The sequence below is a fragment of the Miscanthus floridulus genome, chromosome 9 (genome assembly GCF_019320115.1).
Source record: "Miscanthus floridulus cultivar M001 chromosome 9, ASM1932011v1, whole genome shotgun sequence".
In the NCBI taxonomy this organism is placed as follows: Eukaryota; Viridiplantae; Streptophyta; class Magnoliopsida; order Poales; family Poaceae; genus Miscanthus; species Miscanthus floridulus.
The window spans coordinates 65,884,990-65,895,541 of NC_089588.1; the positions used below are offsets into that span (position 1 = coordinate 65,884,990).

A 10,552-nucleotide genomic window follows, 5' to 3' on the forward strand; every position below is an offset into this window, starting at 1 on the left:
TACTATAGCCGCATAGAGGAGATATGGGAACTAGACTATGCATTTCATTTTAAGGTACCTTTGTTCAAGTGCCAGTGGGTAAAGACGACTAGAGGCGGCGTAGCAGTCGACAACCAGTATGGAATGACAACAGTGGACCTCAACAATATTGGGTACAAAGGCAAATCGTTTGTCTTTGCGAAGGATGTGACTCAGGTGTTCTATGTCAAGGACATGTCTACAAAACCGAAGAGAGGGAAAAATGACAACCACCTAATCAATGATGAGCCAAAGCGCCACATAGTTCTTTCAGGAAAAAAACATCATCAGAATCGAAGACAAGTCAGATATGTTAGAAGATTATGAAAAGGATGACCGAATTTCACCCTTCACAGTGAACAAAGACCCTAGCATCCAGCTAAACGATGAGGACACTCCATGGTTATGGCATGATCATAACCAAGGGACATACGTCAAGAAGAAGTTCATTACTGTGCCCGCTTGATATATATATTGATGTTCAATAGTGTGTATTAGAGATATTATGTAATAATTGTGAATTTATGTTTGATGTTGAATTATGTCATGTTGAAATGATGTGAAAACAAATTTATGTTTGATGTTGGGATTATGTCACGTTGAAATGATGTGAAAACAAATTTATGTTTGATGGTGGGATTATGTCATGTTCAAATGATGTGAAAACAAATTTCTAATCGAAACACAAGAGTTTTTCTGAATTTAATTAAACACTATATTTTTGCATTATCGAAATAGTAATTTAAACACTATATTGTGTTTTAAAACTTGTTAAAAAAATTAAAACTTTGGGTCACATAATTTTCCTGTGTGCAATAAAGCAAAATAGAATCTATATTTTTTTAAAATATTTTTATGTCTTTTATTTAATTTTCTGTGCAATTAACTATCCTTTTATCATTTGTGTAAAAAGAAATATATTAAAATCCTAATGAATTAGCGTGCAGCGAAACTGCAGTTTGGCCACCCGCCAAAAATCTTTAGTCCCGGGCGCCACCACCAGCCGGGACTAAAGGTGTGACCTTTAGTCCCGGGCGTTAACAGGGACCGGGACTAAAGGGCCTTTAGTCCCAGCTGGTGGTGGCATCCGGGACTAAAGGTCCTCTCCCTTATATAGGATCTGCGCCCGCCCCGGCCCCTCTTCTTCCTCCTCCCCGACGTCGCACGCCCCGGCCCCTCTTCTTCCTCCTCCCCGACGACGCACTGCCCCCGACCACCCCGGCCCGTCCCCGCTCCGCCACGGCCGTCCCCGCCCCGGCCCCGCTCTACCGTGGCCGTCTTAGCCCCGCTCCGCCGTGGCCGTCCCCATCGTTGGACTGGTGCCCTGCCCCCTGAACCGCCGGATTGGAGGAGAGGAGGAGCAGGGCAGTAGAGGAGAGAGGGAGGTGGAGGAGAGAAGGGAGAAGGAAGAAGGAGAAGGGAGGAGAAGGAGAAGGGAGAAGGAAGAAGGAGAAGGGAGGAGGAAGGAGAAGAGAGGAGGAGGAGCCTTAGTTGTCGGCCACGCCCCTCGCCGCCTCGTCATCACCACCTCCGGACACCCATCACCACCGACCCCTATGTACGTCGATCGTCACCGCCGACCCCTACGTATGTCGATATGTGTTTGTATGTGATATATGTAGAGGAACACCTTGTTGTGTTGTATGCGGAGCAACGCCGTCATTGTGTTGTATGCGGAGCAACGCCGCCTCATTGTGTTGTATGCGGAGCAACGCCGCCTCGTTGTTTTGTATGCGGAGCAACGCTGTCTCGTTGTGTTGTATGCGGAGTAACATCGCCCCGTTGTTGTATATGCGGAGCAATGCCCCCCCGTTGTTGTATATACAGAGCAACGCCGCCCCGTTGTTGTATACCCTAGCGTGAACGACGAATTCGCCCTAGCGAGAACGACGATTAGGGCGAATCATCGTTCTCGCTAGGGCGAATTCGTCGTTCTCGCTAGGGCAAATTCGTCGTTCTCGCTAGGGCAAATTCGTCGTTTATATGACTTGTTTACATATATGACTTGTTTATATATATGACTTGTTTATATGACTTATTTACATATATGACTTGTTTACATATATGACTTGTTGACATATATGATTGTTTATATATATGAATTGTTTATATATATGACTTGTTTATATGACTTGTTTATATGACTTGTTTATATATGTGACTTAGATTTATTTTGTTTATGACTTATTGTACATATATGACTTGTTTACATATATGACTTGTTTATATATATGTGACTTAGATAAATTTGTATATGACTTATTGTATATATATGACTTGTTTATATATGTGACTTAAATTTTGTTAAATTTGTTAGATATGGCTGCCCCAGGAGACAACATGGAGGAAGAAATGATGAATATTATTGCCAATGCTGGTGAGCAGGATGTTGATGACGGAAGTCAATACCTAGCTCTTGAAAATGAGCAAGAAAATGTTTTGCAAGAAAATTGAGGCGAGGTATATATACTAAATATATATTATATGTGAATATTGTATATATTTCTGTGTACAAAAGATATTTATTTATTATTTTTTTATATGTAGCCCTCTGGATCGGCGACCACAACGGCGAAGAGCAAAAATGTTCGAGGACCGAAGAAACCACTGGAGGGCTGGTACATAATATCGGAATTCAACATCGAGATAGGCGAACCACTTGGTCCACATAAAAGGAAATTCGTGGAACACTGTGGGTACCTTATAAGGGACAAAATTCTGATCAGTATCCATGAATGGAAGAAAAAGATCAACGAGCCTGATGTTAGTTTTGTCTCTGATGTTGACAAGAATTTGCTCTGGAATGATATCCTTGCCCATTTCACGTTGCAAGCGGATGATTATGATGATATCAACGATGATGAATTGAAGGAGCTAGTTCGATCGTGGGCTATGAAGAAGATGGCCACACAATTCTAGACTTGGAAGAAACACCTATACAACACATACATCAAGAAGAACAAAATGCCGAATTTCAATACTGCTACGGGTCCGATCTTGAAACAGAGGCCCTATTGGAATGATTTCATAGAGTACAAGACATCAGCAGAGGGTGAGGCATGGGTGAGAAGGAACCAAGAGAATGCCCGAAAAAAGGTATACCACCATGACATGGGATCAGGTGGCTACGATACTGCCATTCTGAAGTGGCAAAAAATGGAAGCGGACATTATTGCCAAGGGGATCAAACCAGAATCAGCCAAGTGGCCCCCATGCTCGAAGAATTGGTTTTTCAGTCATGGGGGAAGACTCGACCCACAGACCGATCTGGCAGTGTATGGGCAAAAACTCGAAACAGCAGCACGCCGATTGACTTTTGCTATAGAAGCTAAAGAGATTGGTGTGTTCAAGCCCAATAGAGAGAAGGATGAGCTGACATATGCCATCGGGACTGCTGAACACACTGGCCGAACCAGAGGCTTAGGACACAACACTCCATGGGTTCATAGTTTCCCTAATGACAGGGAAACCTACTGAAGCCACCAAAGAAGCAAGGAGGAGCAAGCAGCGCGGGTGACAATGTTGGAGGAAATGGTGCTTGAAGCAAAGGAGCGAGAAAAAGCAATGAAAGCAAGAATGCAGGAAGAAATCATAAAGCAAGTGCAGATAGCAATGAGTGCCCAGAGGTAGGCTTCAGAGCCAGGAATGAATGTTAATATTAGCCCCCCTGGTTAGTTGAAAAACAGCTGCGCTTCCACTGAGCTGCCAAAGCGAGATGACGCAATGCTGCGCTTCCCCGTGGATGATGTCACTACTCCAATGACATCAATTGAGCTACATGTTCCAAGGGGGAATGACACAATCAAGGTCACTGTCGGTGTTTTTACTCCTCCAGACCCTACCAAGACACCAAGAATCTATGGGGCACCAATACAACCTGGATATGCTACGGTCGCAGTGGATAAAGTGAGCAAAGGTTATGAGGATCTGGCTCTTGACATTCCTGGAGGTGATGGAGAGAAGACTCTAGGAGAAGCAGAGAAGGCATATATACTATGGCGCAAGCACTACATCATTATCCCTGGGGCGTCTACTCCACCACCAGCAGACATTAGGTGCGGACAAAAGTTAACAAAACAATTTTTTGATAATTTTCTATGGGCATGACTAATAATAAGCATTTACTTATATCTCATTATTTTTTGTACTCACAAAACAGGGCCTCTGCCAACCAAAGTCCAGTTGTTGCTTCTCCCGACCATCATAGTGCTCAGGGCAATGATGACGCCTTCGAAGGCACTGCTGCATCCCCACCATCTCCGCCTCCAAGGAAGTCCACAACTCCCCCGCCGAGGTCTCCAACGCCTCCGCCGCCTCCAAAGTCTGCACTACCTCCAAGGCGGTCTCCAATGCCTCCCCCGCCTCCAAGGAAGCCAGCCCCTAAGAGGTTCGCCCCGCAAACAAAGCCGTTGCCCTGCCCGCTGGCAAAGAAGCAGAAAGCAAATACTCATCAAGTTATTCCCCAAAAACTATCTTAAGAGAAAAGTGAACAGGAATTAAAGGATGCAGTACAAAAAGAAGTGACAGATTTCTTTGAAGGTGCAAAACAGGCACGATGAGCGAGGGAGAACCCAGAGCCATCATACTTCTTCGTACCTCCAGATCAGCTAAGAAAGAAGTTGGAACAAAAAAATGGGATTCTCTTAAGAGCGCCGCGAAACAACCGATATCGGACTATGACCGCTCTCTCACCAAGTCATATGAGGCGACGCAAAAAAAGAAGAGAATAGGAAAAGGTGTTGCACAACTCAGACAACAATCGCAACAATCAATCCCCCCCTTGTTGTTCCTAATGAATATGGTTCAAACTTAAACTTAGTGGCGGAGGTAGGCGGCTATGAGTCATTTCTTCGGTTTTATGAGGACACTGGTTTGAACCTTGCCGAAGTGCTCGCTGAAGGACCATCTGCTCTGGAAGTGGATCCTTACAAGAAATTTGTACCAGGCCAGAGTCTATACAACCCAGAGAAATTAGGTGAACTGGGTACGCAAATGTACCTGCTAAACGGGTGGTACATGTCGGTGTCTGATGCGGGAGAAATCTATCTTTCTGTCGGAATTAGAAACCACCATTACTTCCGTGGCAATGACATTATCTATGTCGAGCTTGCAGAATTACACCAACTATGCCACCAGGACTCTCTCGACAAAAGTCTCATTAGCTGCTATTGTCTATAAGTGTGATTATTTTCTACTATATTCACAATTTCTTTATTATATATTCACAATATATATATATATTCACAATTTTCATGTATGCAGATATGAGATGACAGAACTTAGAAAGAGAAAGGATAATGATGTTGGGTTCGTTGATCCGTATGTCGTATACAAACACCCTAACCCCCCGAAGGATTATAAGCCTCAACCTGAGAGAAATCTCATGAATTTCTTAGTGAACCAACGTGACAAGAAGGAGATACTCTTCCCCTACAACTTCAAGTGAGTGTTATTATAAGTAATTAATGTCGATCATATATATGGGACATCAATATTTCCTTACTAGCTAGTTACCTCTCACACACACACACACACACACATATATATATATATATATATATATATGTTTATGCAGCAATCACTGGATATCGATGGTCATCGATATGGCCAATAGTAGATTGAAAATCTTAGACTCGTTGAGAAAACCGCAAACGGAGTATCAAGATATGATAGATATTTTACAAGGGTAATTAATTTAGTTTCTCTATAACAACATATATATATATAATGGCGCCGATCTCTCAACAATTATTAAAGGTTAAATTATTTTTTTGTTTTATTGGGAGCAGGGTTTGGAAAAGGTTCATTGAGGAATAAAAAATGAAACATTGCAAAGCGCCACTAGGTGTAATCGCACACAAAGTAAGTACTATAACTACACATTTATATTCAATTAACACCATATGATGATTTCAATTCACCCTAATTGATTTTTTTGTCGTAAAAGTGGGTTCTAAGGTAGGAGCAGGGTAACAACTACTGCGGATACTATGTTTGCGAGTTCATCATGGTGTACTCAAAGAGAACTCCTGAAGAGCAACTCAAAGTACGTATATAAATATTTTTTCCTTTATATTATTTTGATCGTATATTTACAATTTCTTTATTGCTCTCATTTTGTATAAGTAATTACATGAGCAATACACATACATATATATATATTAATACCTTTTCCTTTAACTTTTATTGAAGACTGAATGGTTGAGGAAAAGAGTCATACGACTTGACCAACTTAAAATAATTCGAGAGACTATAGCAGGATTTCTAAATGACCAAGTCATCAACCCCAACGGCGAGTTCTACAATGACCCAAACGAAACGTGAATGCCAAATCTGGAGGAGTGAATTGCTAAGGACATAAACAATTTATATATCAAACCTTTGTAATATATATATATATATATATATATATATATATATATATATATATATTATGTACATAAAATAACGTGTATATATATTATCATCATATATATATATGCATGTACGCGTGTATTCGTTTGTTATTTATGTACAAAGTTCGAACGAAAACTTACGCGTGCGAAGTACACATATATATTACTATTAGCAGTGTATTCGAAAATGTATTTTAATATCAAAACTAATCATTAAATGAAAAAAGAAACCAAAAATAGAAACCAGAAAAAGAAAAAAAAAGAGGGACATTTAGTCCCGGTTGGTGTTTCCAACCGGGACTAAAGGTCCTGTCCCGTGGCGATCCCTGGCCAGACCTGGAGGCCCCCTTTACTCCTGGTTGGTGTTTCCAACCAGGACTAAAGGTCCCCCTTTAGTCCCGGGCGTCAAGCCGGGACTAAAGGAGAGTACCTTTAGTCCTGGATTGGTGCTCCCGGTTGGGAAACCGGGACTAAAGGGGTTTCCCAACCGGGAGCAAAAAGCCTTGCTGCACCAGTGTTGTTATGTACCTTTGCTATGTGCCGCTCTCCATTCCAAAATTACGAACCAACGACATACTCCTTCGTTCCAAATTATAAGTCGCTTTGACTTTTTTATCATCCATTTTGCTATATATTAGACGTGTTATTATATCTAGATACGTAGCAAAATGGATGTACCAAAAAAGTGAAAGCGATTTATAATTTGAAATAGAGGGAGTAGTGTTTATGATTAATTAATTCGTATAAAACAAATTATAGAACAAAAAAAATCCTGAAAGCACTACATTGGCCTCTGCTCTACCTATTTCTTCCAGGTCTAGGAAAAGCTAAGTAATATCCTTGTGTTGATTCAAGGAATCCTACCTAGCTAATATTTAATTAAAATAATAAAGCCACCTTATTGTCATTTCTCATTTGCATATTTTTAAATCTGAACCAAATATACAACTGCCCAATAGGCAAACGATATAGTATTTTTCCTTTAGAGCATCTGCACTTTTTCCATTATCCATATTATGCGTTATCAGCTATCTCGAACTTTAATTTATTTTATTTATGGCTGATCTAGATATTTAATTACATGAACTACAAGATCAACATTGGTCACCTTAGAGATGGCATGGAACACAAAATTTGATTTATTTTATACCTAATGTAGCTATCCAAATAAAGGAACTTCAAGATCACAAAGGTTGGCTCAGATGGCGCGGCAACGCCGCGCCCCCCAAAATTTCTAGTCCAACCGAATATCCCTTTTTCATATCGTCGGTTTTTCCGGTATCCTGTTTTTAACTGTAAATATCCCCGTTTTCATCCCGTTCTGTTCATATCTAGGACGAGCGCGGCTATGTAGCCTTCTGGGATGTTCCACGAGGATGTAGCTAGGCATCTAAACATCCTCTAGGGATAGGGATGAAAACAGACGGTCGTACAGTCACGCTCATCCTGACTTTTTGTTTTTCCCGAAACGTACGGTAACCAGGACCGGATTCATCGGGAGCAGGACTTTTTGTTTTTTCCGGAAACGTACGGAAACCAGGACGGGATTCATCAGGAGCAGGACCGAAAACGGTTGAGGTTGTATCCTATACGTATTTTCGGTATCCTGTCTTTAACCGGAAATATCCCACTTTTATGCTATTTTGTTTTTAGCATAGCAAAGATATCGGTTGCTCTTCGAAGATCTCATTCTCCTCTTCGAGATCGAACATCAATTGCAACAATTCGATAGATAGCTTATTGGGATATCATATGGCTTGAGAAAATGATTCGAATTTTCTGACTATTTTTTTCATCCATCTATTTTTTTCGTCCATCTCTCCTAGCTACCGGTAGTTGAGAGTTTCTTTCATCTAGACTTATATGACCCTAGATAGTCAGGACAAATAGATCTCTCAGAGCCTGAGTAAACTGAATTGGAATAGGAATCCAAATTCAAATGGAAAAAAGTTAAATACACCTGGCGGCCCTTAAACTTGTAGCGTTATGCCACTTAGATCCACGAACTCTCAAAATCAAAATTCGACCCCCTGAACTTGTTAAATGGTGCACTATAGGTCCATACTCCTTCGGAAGGTGATGACTAGGCTAATTTTTTATAAAAAAAAACACCCTGCTATTTAAACCATAATGCAAACGAACTGATGGCCGTGGACTGATCGCCGTATATCCATTTAGAATCACGCACGCATGCATTCAGGTTTTATAGAGGCTAAGAAAAGCAAAGACGCCAAGAAAGGCAAACGGGAGCGAGCACCCCTCCACCCCCAGCTCACCATCCCACACCCTCCGCCATGAGCTACACGGAGCGCCTGCTCTACACCAGCAGCCCGTGCCATCCTGGCATTTCCCCTGGCACCCCCACGCCCAAAGACTCGCCGCCGACATGGTGGTAGCAATGTGCGAGGACGAGGCCGACGCGCTCGTCGCCACCAACGCACGGGACGCGCCGGCGGTGGTGGCGCGCACGGGAGTCGCCCACACCAGCAGTCCCCATGCCAGGCGCAGCCCGCGACATCTTGGCGGCATTGCCCCCGCCACCACTGGCCCCGCCCCCAAGGACCCACCGCCCGACATGGTGGTAGCGGTGTGCGACGACGACGACGAGGCCGGCGCGCTCGTCTCCGCCACCACCGGCTCGACACGGGACGCGCCGGCGGTGCGGTCCCCGCGTACCGTGTGGGTGCTGTTCGTGGAGGAGTCGCGGCGGCTATGGGCGATCGGCGCGCCCATCGCCTTCAACATCATCTGCCTGTACGGCACCAACTCCACGACGCAGATCTTCGCGAGCCACATCGGCAACCGCGAGCTGTCCGCGGTGGCTATCGGCCTCTCCGTCATCTCCAACTTCTCCTTCGGCTTCCTCCTCGGGATGGGCAGCGCGCTGGAGACGCTGTGCGGGTAGGCATTCGGGGTGGGCCAGGTGGCCATGCTGGGCGTCTACATGCAGCGGTCGTGGATCATGCTTGCCGCCTCCGCCGCGCTGCTCATCCCGCTGTACGTGTCCATGCTCGGATGGGGCGTCGCTGGGGCCACACTCGCCTACGACGTGTCATCATGGCTCACCTCGCTCACGCAGGTGGCCTACGTCGTGGGATGGTGCCGGGACAGGTGGACGGGGCTCAGCGCGGCCATCGAGCAGCATGAACATCAACGGGTGGGAGGGGATGCTGTTCATCGGCCTCAGCGCGGCCATCAGGTAATTAACACAAATTTCATTTCAGAAAGAAACTCGACAGCCATTAATTACCATCCATGGATGGTCCATGCAGCGTGCGCGTGTCCAACGAGCTTGGGTCTGGGCAGCCCCGTGCGAGCATGTACGCGGTGATGGTGGTGCTGGAGCAATTGCTGGCGTTCGGGCTGCTGGCCATGGTGCTCTTGCTTGAGACGTGGCAGCAGTTCCCTACCATCTTCACCAACGACAGACACCTACAGAAGGCCGTGTCCAGCATCGCTTACTTGCTAGCCGTCACCATGGTGCTCAACAGCGTCCAGCCCGTCATCTCGGGCGTCGTTGTGGGCGGTGGCTGGCAGACCGTCGTCGCCTACATCAACCGTTGTCGGCCGGACGGTTACCGGGAGGCGGAGTCACCGCTGCGGTGGTCAGAGACGAGAGCGTGGATGGCGCTGGAGAGGCTGTTGACAGCGGAGACAAGGCCCGCGAAGCCCTGGAGCTGCACCTCCAGCCGCAGCCGCCGCTCCTCCAGCTCCAGTACCTCCCGGAGACAAAGGTGCTTTGTTAGTTCATTTGCATTATGGTTTAAATAGTAGGGTGTTTTTTTGTAAAGATTTAGCCTAGTCAGCACCTCCCGAACGGGTATGGATCTGTAGTGCACCATTTAACAAGTTCAGGGGGTCGAATTTCGATTTTGAGAGTTCGTGGACTTAAGTGGCACAACGCTACAAGTTTAAGGGCCGCCGGTGTATTTAACTCAATAGAAAATAAATTAGACAATTCTTTCTCTTTTTTTCCACATGAACGTTCCAATTTCTGTTTAGAGCAAGAGAGTTGTCCGTCACGCACACGGGTGACATACATGAGTCCTCATCTGTGACACCCCAGGTGTTAGTTTTAAGTTAAACAGTGGATTAAGTCAAATCCAGGCAAGTTAGAGGATGATTGTGAGCTTTAGTTT

General features: G+C 44.6%; 1 pseudogene; it reads left to right on the forward strand.

The window, feature by feature from the left end:
* Nucleotides 1–8,799: 8,799 nt before the first annotated feature.
* Nucleotides 8,800–10,258, forward strand: LOC136482088 (protein DETOXIFICATION 34-like; annotated as a pseudogene).
* Nucleotides 10,259–10,552: the final 294 nt, after the last annotated feature.